This window comes from Mercenaria mercenaria, chromosome 7, assembly GCF_021730395.1.
Source record: "Mercenaria mercenaria strain notata chromosome 7, MADL_Memer_1, whole genome shotgun sequence".
Classification (NCBI taxonomy): domain Eukaryota; kingdom Metazoa; phylum Mollusca; class Bivalvia; order Venerida; family Veneridae; genus Mercenaria; species Mercenaria mercenaria.
Window position 1 is genome coordinate 72870219 of NC_069367.1, and position 14549 is coordinate 72884767.

The window sequence follows — 14549 nt, forward strand, 5'->3', positions numbered from 1 at the left end:
AGTACTGGATTATATTTTACAGCAGGTGTCTTGGTTGTTCAGCTGCATTAGCACTGTTCCAGCTATTCCAATTATTTGTAGCAGTTGCTGGTGCTGTTCCATCAGTAATTACCAATTTACTAACAGACTAAAACTTGACGACAAGAAATTTATTTAAAAGCACATCATCACAAAATAAAACAACTTATAACAAAAGCACGGATTGGAAAAGTAAATAAAGAAGATCCAAATAAAGTTATTCAGGATATTTTTACAATACTATTAGAAATGCAGAAAAAAAAAAATTATTCAACACCTCTTGAAATGCATAGAAGGAATTTAAACTTAACGGATAAAAAAAAGCAAAAAAGAAGAGTTGTATTAAAAGATTATTAAAGATTATTAAAGATTATTAAAAGATTTTTTCTATAAGTATTCTATATAAATGAGAAAAATTATATCAGTTGAAGGTAATATTGCTCAGGAAAAAGTACGTTTAGATATTATTAAAGAATATAATCCTAATTTTAATATATTCCAGAACCAATTCACGAATGGCAAAATGTTATGGATCCACGTGCAACCGAAGTTCCAGTTTCGAAAGTTATAATTTAAAATAATCTTTTTGAATTGCTGCTCAAGAACCTTCCAAATATTTATTTCCTTTTCAGCTAACACTTTAAACAGTCATATAAAATGTTATCTTCTGCTAAACAGTTTGATGGTGTTTCTGTTCTTGAACGTTGTTATTTAAACTAACAGTAACGTTTTTACAAAACAACATCACGACAACGGTGTTATAAATGACCCCGGTGGGCAGTTACCAATCTTTTCTTAATGTCATATTATTAAACCATATGGAAAAAACCCAATTGATGGATTTGTTTATGTTAAAACCGACCCAGAAATATGTTTTTAAAAGACTTCAAAAAAGAAATAGAACGGAAGAAAACAAATTTGGGTTTTAGATTATTTAGAAAAACTACACAAATTACACGAAGAATGGTTTTTAAACAGAATGTTTCAAGAAGGTATTAAATTTTAACAGTTGATAACAATTTAGAAAAAATGACTTTAAACTCTTATTAAAAAGATATAGATAATATAAACAAATTTCTCAAATCAATATAATTTCATTAGGGGGCTTTTTTAAAAAGTTTTTTTTTCTATAAGTATATTATATATAGATGGTTAATAGAAAGGTAGATAAATGATTATGCCAAAATTATCTAGCACTTTAGGAAGAAATAATGAATCCAGACAAAAATTCATATAAGAAAGTTTTTAAAAAAGAAGAAATGTTATTAAATCAAAACTTGATCAAATAGTTAGCGATGAATATAAAAATCACGTTATTGATAAATTACAAAATGTTATAGACCCCTTATCTTTTAAAAAATAATTTATTTGAATGGAACTGTGGTTGTCTATTAACTGAAAAGAAAATGCTGAAAGATTTTGTGATTGTCCCAGACCAAATAATATTAGAAAAAACCCCTAAAAAAGTTATTGTAACCGACTGTGATACTAATGAAGAAAAAACATATAAAAGCAATTAGCAGCGTCTAAAGCCCTTTGGTATTAATTCGGGGTTTTAATAACAATGTGCTGCAAAGGAGAAAACCGAGTAAAATGTGGAATATCAAAAACTAATGGAAAAAGATATAAGTTTAAAATTTTAATTCTTTTTAAAGATAATTTAAAACTTTATTTATTTTATTATTTTTTAATTATTTTTTTAATTATTTTTTTAATCCTTTTTTGCTTAACAAATTTTTTTTTCTAAATATAAATATAGATGGAAATCGAGAGATTACAAAACAATATTATAAGAAATTTGAAATTACAATTACGTATAGACAAGATCCAAAGAATCAATTATATTTAACTATAAACGACTCTTATGAAATACTTAAATCTGAATTTAAAAACTTTAAAAGTATAAAAAATAAACGTTGTTTTAAAAATAACTTTTGTAAAAAAGGGAAAATTAAACTGATACAATATAAAAAATCAGCTTATTTTCATCAAAGGCTTTAGAAATTATTAACACAAATGAAATAAAAAAAATTTACGTCAAGCTTTTGGGTGAAATAATAAATAGAATTGGTAATTGGATTTCTGAAGGAAGCGGGTGGAGAATAGAGTCAGTTGATGCTCATTATATAAATAGATATAAGTATATCCATTGGCTGCTTCAAATTATTTAGAATTACCAAAACCATTACAACATCCAATGAAAGGATTAATAAATATAAAGAATGATGATAACGAATGTTTTAGATGGTGTCATTTAGCTTACAAATTTCCTGTTGAAAAAAAAACTCAAAAAGTTTCAAAATATAAAAATCATATAAACGATCTTGATTATACTGGAATTAAATTCCTGTAACATTAAATCAAATACCTAAAATAGAAGTTTTAAATGAAATATCATTTAATATTTTTGGTTATGAAGAACCTACAGGTATTTATCCATTGTACATATCAAAATATCAATACGAAGAACACTGTGACATGTTGCTAATTACTAATGATAAAATAACTGATGATGACTGTAAGAGAACTAAAGCCACTGTAGTCCAACATTATGTTTGGATAAAAGACTTTTAAAAGATTAATGTTTAAAAAAAACAAAACATGCAAATAAAAAACACTTCTGTAAAAGCTGTCTGCAACATTTTTTTTCAAGAAAGAATATTAAATGAACATATTCCAAATTGTTTAGCTATTAATGGTATCCAAGGTGTAAAAATGCCAAAAGAGGGAAGTAAAGTACAATTTAAAAATTATCAAAAAGGTTTTTGCATACCTTTTGTAATTTGTGCTGACTTTGAATCAATAACTAAAAAAGTTTTAACTGCTTTACCATCAACTGAATCTTCATTTACTGAACCATATCAAAATCATATAGATTGTGGTTACGGCTATAGAGTTGTATGTTGTTATGATAACAGTTATACTAAACCAACCCCGATTTAATAGAGGTCCTAATGCAGTTTATAAGTTTATTGAAAAAATGCTTGAGGAAGAGGATATTGTAAAGAAAATATTTAAAGAAATTTTTTTAAAAAAGATTTGAGAATGTCTACAAAAGATGAAAGTGAATTTAAAAAACAAAAGTTTTGTCATATCTGTGAAAAAGAATATATAGAAAGGTGAAGTGCCAGTACCCTGATCATTGTCATATAACAGGAAATTCAGAGGAAATTTCTCATCAGAAGTAATATAATTTTAGACAACACACAAAATTTCCTGTTATTTTTCATAATCTAAGAGGTTATGACGGTCTTTTTTTTATGCAACAAAAAGGAAAATTCAAAAAAGAAATTAATGTTATTCCTAACAATATGGAAAGATATATGGCATTTAAAGATTTCTGACTTGGTCTTTATTGATTCATTCCAGTTTATGTCTCAATCATTGATAACTTAGTAAAAAATATTCCAGAATTTGAATACACTTCAACTGAATTTGATTACATAGAAAATTTTTAAAAACAAAAGGTGTTTATCCATATGATTACATGGATTCATTTAAAAATTCAAAGAAAACAAAATTACCTTCTAAAAAAAGATTTTATTCAATTTTAAAAAGAAACCACATATCTGACAACGAATATGAACATGCTAAAAATATCTGGAAAAAATTTTAAAAATTAAAAAAGGGAGAAATCATGATTATATTAAAAACTGACGTATTACTTTTAGCTGATGTATTCGAAAGTTTTAGAAAATTATGTTTGGAGTACTACAAATTAGATCCTTTTCATTATTTTAGTAGTCCTGGGTTAGCTTGGGATGCAATGTTAAAAATGACTGGAATTAAATTAGATTAATAACAATATTGATAGTATCTTTTTATTGAAAAAGGACTGAGAGGAGGAATAAGTTATATTTCAAACAGATACAGTAAAGCAAACAAATAAATATATGAAAGATTATGAAACCTAAATTGACAGCAAATCATTATGTACTCGACCCCAATAACCATTACGGTGGGGCCATGTGTCAACCTTTACCCTCTGGAAACTTTAAATTTATATCCGAAAAACAATTCAAGAAATTAATTGCAAAAGGTTTAAAAATAACTTTATAGTTGAATTTGATCTTGAATATCCAAAGAATTACATAAAACCCACAACGATAAACCTTTAGCTCTGAAAAAATTAAAATACCCGACGAATGGCTTTCCAATTATAGTAAAAATTTAAACCCAAAATTGAAATAGGGAAAATAATGTAAAAAATTAGTTCCAACTTTAATGAAAAACAAAAAATTTTGTTGTTCTTATAAAATCTTGAACTATATACACAATTAGGGTTAAAAGTAACAAAAATACACAAAATATTAACTTTTGACGAAAGTCCTTTGGTTAAAAAGTATATTGATTTTAAAACTCAAAAAAGATCTAAAGCAAAAAAATTTATTTTAAAAGGACTTTTTTAAATTAATGAACAACTCTGTATTCGGTAAGACGTGGAGAATTACGCAAGAGGATTAATATTAAATTACTCATGATGAAAACCTTTTATTAAAATATATAGCCAAACCTTCATTTGTTAGTTCAACGATGTTTACAAGAATTTGTTTGGAATTCATAGAATAAAAGAAAGTTTTTATTAAAAAGACCTTGTTATGTTGGAATGTGCATTGAGATTTATCAAAATATTTAATGTATGATTTCATTATAATTACATTAAGGAAAAGTACGAGGGTAAATTTTAAATTACAATTCACTGACACTGATTCATTATGTTATGAAATAAAAACCAAAGATGCATATGAGGATTTTTATAAGGACAAAGATTATTTGATAATAGTGATTAGATTGTAATTCAAAATTTTTTCGCAATAATAAAAAAGTAATTGGAAAAATTTTAAAAATGAAGCTGCCGGCATTCCCATTGTTGAATTGTCGGGTTAAGAAGTAAATTATTCATATTTATTAGAAAAAGAAGTTAATATTAAAAAATGTAAAGGAATTAAAAAACTTGTTGTTAAGAAAACAATAGTTCATAAAAATTATAAAGATACTTTGTTTAATTCAACCCAAACTAATCACACCTTTAAAGCTATTCGTTCTGATAAATACAATCTTTCCAGTTATGTTATAAATAAAACATCTTTCTCATGTTATGACGATAAAAGATATATTCTTGATAATGGTATTGATACATTAGCTTATTCTTAAATTAATTCTTAAATAAGCTCTTAAATTAACTCTTAAATTAACTCTTCAATTATAGAACCATAAATTGTTAACTGAATATTCTTAACATTTAAAGAATTAATAGAAATAACATCATTTATTTTAAATTTATTAGCATAATTAATAGAAATAGATTCATTTTTTCTGTTATTTTTTACATCGTAACTTTGAAGAATTACATTTTCTTTATTTTTTAGTTGTAATTTAGCTTCTCCTTTATCTAATTTAATTGCATCAACAAGAATAATTAAAATGCAATTAAAACTAATTCTTACATTATTGCCATTTTGAACTAAACCAAGACTAGCATTTACAGTTTTCCATTGAAATAATCCACTATCAGTATCTTGGGTATAACATGTTAAAAACAATGGAGGTTTTCTTATTAATTGTCTTTCTATTTGTCTTTCTATTTTATTTACTTTTTCATTTATATTATTAAATATTCCCATTATATTAGTTATTCCAGTTAAATAAAAACACAGTTTTAATAAGTTTTAATTAAACCGGAAGAAAAATTTAATGTCCTTATTGGTTTAAATAATTTTAATAGTTTGTTCATTTTGTTTTTACATTATTAATTTTTAGTATTTTTACAATAAATCATACAACGGTATTTTATCTTGTAACATTTTAATGAAAAATAAACAATAATATCCGCAAAGCATACTTTTTTGTCTTGATATTGAACATTGTTGTATTTACATTTGGTATATACTTAATTACTTCTTTCGGCGGAGGAAGTCCAAATGGATCGAAATACAAAGCATTTCTCAGAAACCTCTGGTTTTATCGAAGTAATATTATTTAAGTAACAAACCCAATGTGTTCCAGTCCAGGGAGAGTCATCTAAAATTTATTATTCCACACTCGTCCTTTACTTTTAATTTTAGTAAATTATTTCTACTAAACACACCCCTAAAGTTTTTAATTTTTAATTGTTTTACCCATTGTTCAATTTCAAAGTTAGAAATTGGTTTGTTTATAAATTTTATTTTTTTTTTTACTATAGGAATTCGTCTGTAAGGTCTTTTCTGAGAATCAATCTGTAGACCAAAACCTTTGGTTCCTGGGGAATTTATAATTCCACCCTGGCCATGTCCCTTACCACTTAACAAAGATGTAATCAAAGGTATTCCTAGACTAGCAGCCAACATACCTAAAAAACCGCCATTTTGTTTTTTGTTTTTGTGTTAATTTAATCACTCCAGATCCTACTAGTTGCTTTCATTGATTAGGTGTAAGATATGATGATATCATTTTTTTCCTATCATTGCTACGAAAGTCTTCCCCCGGGGAGAAGAGAGGACCCCTTTGGTCCGACAACCTTCCCAGTAATTTCTGACCCCAGACTGGCCATCCAAAAAAGGGGCCCAATGCCTAGAGGGCTAATATTTTTGGAGCTTTTTTTGCTCCATTGTTTTTCCAAAAAACCACCAAAGCTCCAAAAAAAAGTGTTAATACATCCAAACCAACAACATAACTTATTTTTATCTAAAATTAAAAAACGACTAAATCTTTTGTAAAATCACCGAGTTTTTTTATATCTTTAACTGTTTCAGAACTTAATACATTTTTTGTTCCATTTAATTTTCAAGAAAAAATTTTTTTATTAACATTTCATTTTTGTTCGGTAAGAGTAAATTTCTTTTTAAAAATTTGATTTACTACCCAATACCTTTTTTTTTTAATTCTTCATTATTATTCCTCATCAATCAAACCCACAAATTTAACTCCAACTCATTAACCAATTTCTTCGGGATTCAGGACAAACTCATAACCTTGCCCTCAATTTTATTTTTTAAATTTTTCATAGACTTTTTTTGATAGGAAACCCAATTTTCGTTAAATTTTTTAAATTTTTTCTGAATAAATTTGAATTTTTTATTATTGTTATATCTTTTATTAAAAAAATCAATCAAATCATTATCACTTCAGTTTTAATTACTTTTTTTCCCTTCTTTGACCTTAGAAATTAATTTGTTGTGACCAAAAGTTTTTTTAATTAATAATTAAATTACCATATTTCCCCTTTTGGTGAAATTTTTAAAAGGGGGAATGATTCTTTTTTCCCTTTTTCCCCTATACTTTTTTCCTTGTTTAAAAAATATAAATGTTTACGTCCTATTTTTTTTAAAATTTTTCCCGACTTGCTAAATTTTTCCCTTTTTGCTTCAGATCAAATTTTTTTTTTTTGTTTTTCTTTCTAGTTATTGCCCCCAATTTCTTCCCAAATTTTTTTATCCTTTGATGCCTTTTCTATGATATTTTCATTCCTAGTCTTTTTTCATCGATTTTTAATTTGCTGTGAAAAAAAAAAACCATTTCTTGCGTGTATAATATTGTTTTTAAATCTAAAAGATCAAAATAAATATTTTTATTAAAATTAACGTAAATTCTTTGGTCTGCCCCCCAATTTTTTTTCCCAAATTTTCTTCGATTCTTCAGGAAATTCTCTTCCCTTAAAACTCATCATCTTCATCATCCAAACCCATATGATCTTTCGGGGGTAAAATCGAGGGGTTTTTGAAAGCTTTTCCAACCCTTTTAGTTTTTCCTTCTTGTATCTTACACAAACTTTTCTGGAATTTAATGCCAGTTGTTTTTTTTAATTTCCCATAATGTTTTTTAACGACTTATAATTTTCTTTTTGACTTTCTATTCCTTCATAATTGGCTTAAAATTTAGTATACATACCCCGATTTAGTTTTTTAATTTTTCTCTCATTATTTCTTCTCAAAGGGGCTCCATTTTTTTGCCCGACAAAATTTTTTTTTATTCTTATTTCATTAATTTTGATTGCATTTATAAAATAACATAAGATAATTAAATAACAAAAATTAAGATAAGTATTAATATTATAATGGAAAATTCCCAAATTATGATACAGAAGTGAAAAACCCAATAACTTACACAATTTTATCCTTTTGCCAATTCATGTTTTAAAATTTTTAAATAGTGGATCGCCTGATCGGGAAAAAAATACTTAAATATACCCCGAAAACCTCTTATTTTTATGTTTTAAATTATACTTATATCTAAAAACCTGAAAAATCAAATATCAAGTTTTAAATTAACCAATTAAGTAAAAATTCAAAAAAAATAAAAAAAATCCAATGAAATACTTGAATATTCGTGATCCCAACCAAATTAAACCCTTGTGAGAACTTGAATCAAAAAACAAAAAGTAAAAATTTTTGAGTTTTTTGTAGGAAATAAAAAAGTTCAAAATGAAATAACAAAATATTTTATTAAAGGGACGCACAAAAACTGTTTGTTTTTTATTTAAGTCTCTTAAAAAAACCCCAAAAATATCCGTTTTAACTGTTCACATTTTTTTTAAATTTAAAAAGTCCAGTAAACGAGAAAATGATATATTTGTATAAACAAAATTTAAACCCAAATCTTTTGCAAGCAAAAAATAAAAAAATTATTTCTTATATTTTGACAAACCCAAAAGTTTTTTTAAAAAAATTACGGTAATAAAAAATTATAAATGGATTTTAAATAATAAGAACAAATAAGGAACCGGGCAATAAGTAAATTTAAATTTGATTTTGATTTAAAGTGTTTATGCTACTAAAAACAATTTAAAAAAAATTTAAAAAGGAAGGGAATCGATCTTCAAAAAAATAAGGAACTTGATAACACAATAAACAACATTGATAGGGGAGGTAATGAAATAATCAACCGGGTGATCCAATAAACCAAACGTGCAGTTTCAGACTTTTTATGTTTAAAAAAGTTCAAAGTGTAAAGATAACAAATCTGAAGACATCAAATCTAAAAAACAACATTAAAAAGAAGTAAAGAATATTAAAGAATTAAAAAAAATTTTAAAAAAAGAATTCATTTTTTAAATATTAAATTTACAAGTAAATTGAAAAGAAAATAAAAGCATGGTTGTTTCTATTAAAGAACTTGAAGAGAAATCTGATTTGACGACAAAAACCTAAAAGAAAAATTTTTGTTCGATTTTTTTAAAAACATTTTTCACTAAAATTTCAAAAATTTAAAAGATAGTATGATTAAACTAAGAACTAAAGAAAAGATTATTGAGGCTGGAAAAGTTACAAAATATGATCAGTTAAAATCAAACAAAATAAATAACTAAATACTGAAACTGAAAATAAGCATAAAAATTTATTAGAATTAAATTTTTAAAAAAACTTTCAGAATAAAATCTAAAATGGAAAAGGCAGCTTCACAAAGAGTGATGATATGACCAGCATTAGATAACCTTAAAAAAAAGCTCAATTCAAAATAGAGACTTAAAAAACAATTCGAGTTTGGATTAGACTTTTACAACCGTTATAATTTTAAAAATTTCAGCTTAAGTAAATTTTTACAAGAAAATTACAAATGATATTAATAATTTAATGCTAAAGTTGAAAAACATAAAAATGAACTGGGGTTTTTATTGAAAAATCAGTTTAAAAAAGGAAATCAATCACTGCTAAAGCTAAAACAATTAAAACAATTAATGATCACTAGAAATTTTAAGAAAAAATTCAAAACTGATATACTTTGAACAGGTCACAATTAAAGTACGCAGACTTTAATAAACTTTCAGGGTTTATTTTAAAAAGATATTAAAGAAATTTAAAGATAAATTTTTTGATAAAATAAAAAAATAATAAATGATCTGGGCTCTGTAGTTGAAATACAGCTAAACAAGGGGAAAACGATCACTGCTAACACCCAAGTAATTTCTACAAACCCAAAAATTACAAAAATAAAAAAAACTTTCTAAAACAAAAAACACAATTAGCTAAACAAAAAGGCTTTTGACAAATTTTCTGCTTTTGAATTGCTACAAAAAAACGACCCTTATGAATTAGCTGAAATAATTCTTCAACTTAAAAAAAAAAGAAAAAAAAATAAAGGGAAAAATTGGAAAAAGAAAAAGAAAAAGTAAAACAAAGTGTTTCTTTTTTAATATAACATTTTATGAAAAAAATCCAATGTTTGGATAAAAATTTTTTTTTAATACATAAAAAGAAAAAATATTTAACCGTCAGGTATCTGGGTAATTCAAATAGAAGATATTGGCCGGGCTAGCTATTTGAACACTTCAATTTAAAATCTGGGAAATTTCCGTAGATTTTTAAAAATTTTAACACATAAAACCCAAAAATATAAAAAAACTGTACCAGATGTGCTTTTGAGGGGGGTTTTATAGTCGAAAAAACCGAATTTTTATAATAATATTAAAATTTTTTTTAAAGGGGGGCCCAAACCCAAGGTGAACCGAAAACCGTTAAAACCCAAAATCAATTTTTTTATTTAGGTGTGGAAGATAATGAAGACCATTTCTTATAATTTTTATAAGTAAATTAAACCGCTGAGGACTTTTCACTGTCTTTATACTATTATAAAAAAAAAATAAGATTATTTAACACAAGGGAAAGTTTACATTCATCCTTAGACGATTCAACATCTACAGAATAACTTTACGCTTTGACTGAAGTTACACAGATTCTACATTTCGGATGAACCTATATTTATATAGAAACATACTTTTTTAGTTAATCTTTATTTTTTTTTTAAAAAATTTTTTATTATGTTTTTATTAACTGGAATAATTAATATAATGGGAAAAACTCAACCACTCCAAAGCGTATTTCAATCATGCATACCATGCATACTCAACGGTTTAGTGATTTTTTATAACAAAAAGTATTTTGATATTTAAACATGCAAACCTATGCATACTCAAACGTTGAGTGATTTTATTGTTTGTACTTAAAACTTTTAATACTTGTTTAAAAAGTTTTTAAAAAAATGCAAAAGCCGTGTTCTGTACATTATTTAACCCCGACGCCCGGTAGAATTTATTACGTGCACACCCGACCCGGGGGAACCATTATCTTTTCCCAAGAGACCTCACGTAGGGTCACCATACAGCGGTTTTTTCCCAAATCATCAAACCTGCCCGGTTTTGCAGCCAGAATCACCTTCAACCCCATTGTTGTTCCTCCCGAAACCTTCAAAAGAACAAGAACGAAGTAAGGCAATTCTGCTATTACAACAGACGGAAAAATTCTTTATGTCACAAAAAGTCAATGTCATAACCAGGGTGTAACCGAAAAAAACAAGGCGACCCAACACAAAACCCTACTGCAGCACCTTAAACAACAAGGAACGCAATCGACTTCCGAACAAAACGTAACACAAACGACTCAATGATATAAAAGTTTAAACCGGTTTATATATGTAAATTCTTTATTTTAATATTTATGTTTTAAATTATCATAATTTTTTTTTTCATGTGTTTAATTTATTCAATACTTTTTGTTTTTTAAAAAATAAAAACTCCTAAAGTAATTTTATTTTTCCAAAATTTTAAAAAAATTTGTATGAATTTCAAAGGGGATATTACTTGTTTTTTTTAATTTTAATTATTAAAAAGGGGGGAGATTTGTAAATAACCTACCTTGGGTTTTAATTTTTTATATTTGCATTTGGTTTTTCCCCGGGCTGTGTTTTTTTTAGTTTGAAATTTTCTTGTTTTTATGGAAATCATTATGTATTCATTGTATTGGTACATTTTTTGCATTTCTAATTTTTTTAACAGTTGTTTTATCTATGTAGAAGGATTTCAAAACAAGAAATAAAAAAGGATTTAAAAAAGAAAATAAATTAGTCTAAAAACAACCACATTAATTTTACTTCCTGTATTAATTAGGTCAAACTTATTCTACATTTTGTTCCCCGGGGAGTGTTTTAAAGTTTTTAAGTGGAAACTTTTTTTAAAAAAAGACATATGTTTTCTTCATTTTAAATCATCTTTAATTAAATCACTTTATTTAAAACAAGGGTTTTTTCTGGGGTTAAAACCTGTGGGTTTTAAATTGTCCGGGATTGACCAGTCCGACCAAGGGGCAAAAGGTCAATGGGGGCAAAAAGCCAAAAAAATCAGTTTCTAACTACTATCTATTTTTTGTACCCCTGCGAAAAAAAGTTAATATACGGGAGTGTATGGATTCCGTAAATTACCAAAATACGGGAAGAAATACGGGGAAAAAAAAACACGGGGGGGGTACGGGGTCGTAATTTGAAAGTCCGTAACAAAAAAATACGGATTTCTTATACTATAAAATACGGAAATTTTTATATCATACCCCGCATTTATTTAAAACGGGAAATTTTAAAAAAGGGATTTTGCCGTAACAACACCGAATTTCCCCTATATTTTGGGGTACGGGAATAATTAAATCGTGATTTCGGAAATACGGGATGAATATTTCCCGTATATGCTTCGTATACAACTTCGTATATTTCCTGTATATGCCAGAAATACGGGATATAAATAATTTGTATATTACGAAAATACGGGACGTATATATTTCCCGTATATGTTTCGTATGCAACCCGGTATATTTCCCGTACATTCTGGAAATACGGGATTTAAATAATTTGTATATTTCGAAAATGCGGGACTTATATTTCCCGTATATTCTTCGTATATAACTCCGTATATACATGTATGCTGGAAATACGGGATTTAAACAATTCGTATATTTCGAAAATACGGGACGTACATTTCCCGTATACACAGGAAAAAGTGTCTCATGCTCAAGGCGTATGCTTTTTTATGGCGTATGAAATGCATGCGCCATTCTTACGCTTTCCATGTGAAAATTTTTGCGCATGAAATCCATACGCCAAAAAAAACGTATGCATTTCATACGTTTTTTGGCGTACGCAATTTTTTGGCGCATGGATTGCATACGCTAACCTTTTCCGGCGTACGCATTTTGCATGCCACCAAAAAGCGTACGCTGCGCATATGCAATAAACTTACTGAAAGTCTTGCGCTTTCCATATGCCTTATAGCATAAGACTATTGGATTTAAGTTCTTTCTGAATAAGTTTTTCTTTAATTGATAAATTTAGGCCTATAACATATTGATAATTCATGAAATTAGTGTTTATTTCTGATTATTCATTTTTATGTTGGATCTGCAGATGTGTTGTCTTCCAACCTTGATAATTATCACTATCAGAAAATTGTTTTTTCTACAAAAAAAATCAATATTTCATGTTTTTGTTCAATGAAACTTTCTGCTTTCCAACTTTCTGCTGCCTGTGAACTTCTGATGCTATTTCACCTTTCTCTAAGTCAAAAGTCTGTCTGATATCAGACAACAAAGTTATTAATCAAAGGGAGATTAATATGCCTTTGATTTCAATTTTTTTTTGTTTAAGGGTAGGCAGTTCATCAAGTCACTACTGATTAGCACACATATTTATGTATTCTAATACACCGCGTTTACTGGGTAAATATAAGAACATTTAAAGAACAGCTAGATCACATTCAAATTCAATTTATTCATTTTTATTTTAATCACAAACCACACACACAGACAAAAACTATCAGTGTGAGAATGATTTTGTCCGAGACCACTATTTCCTTAGATTGTTTGTTTGGAAGAAATTTTAAAATTTTAAAATGAGTTCTTTTTTCTTAAAATGTTTCTTATATCTTTATGATTTTTATAATGCCTAAAATTCGTAATAAATTCAATGTCTATGCAATACTATGTATAAAATAATACTAGAAATAAAATTAATGCCTTGTGTCATGCAATTTTCTATACCGGCTGAACCTTCCATGTTCAAAATGCATGTAGAAGCTGTTCCAGAAGATTTGCATGTTTATAATACGTGGCTTATCAGTTACCAAATTTATGGTCGTCTGAACAGAGATTTCCATAATGCATAATTTGAACAATCTTGGTAGAGGACCACCTCTTAATGCCACATACCAAATATCAAAGGCCTAGGTCTTGAGGTTTCAGACAAGAAGATCTTTCCCCCCATACACGTCTTTGTAAAACTTGTTACTCCCTGTTAGGGCATTTTTTCACCCAAATGACATAATTTGAACAATCTTGGTAGAGGACCAAAAGGTTATACTAGATACCAAATATCAAAGGCCTAGGTCTTGTAGTTTTAGATAAGAAGATTTGTAAATTTTTTCCTATACAAGTCCATGTATAAGTTGTGACCCCGCTGCGGGCGGGGCCTCTTTTCACCCCAGGGGCATAATTTAAACAACCATTATAGAGGACTATTAGGTAAGGATACATACCAAATATCAAAGGCCCAGGACTTGTAGTTTCAGATAAGAAGATATTTAAAAAAATTTCCAACCAAAGTCCATGTAAAACTTTTGACCCACTGGGCGGGGCCTCTTTTGATCTGAGAGGCATAACTTGAACAATCTTGGTAGAGAGCCACTAGGTCATGCTACATACCAAATATCAAAGGCCTAGGCACTGTATTTTCAGACAAGAAGACTTTTAAAGGTTTCAATAAAAAATCTATTTTTAGCTCATGTGACCTAGGTGTAC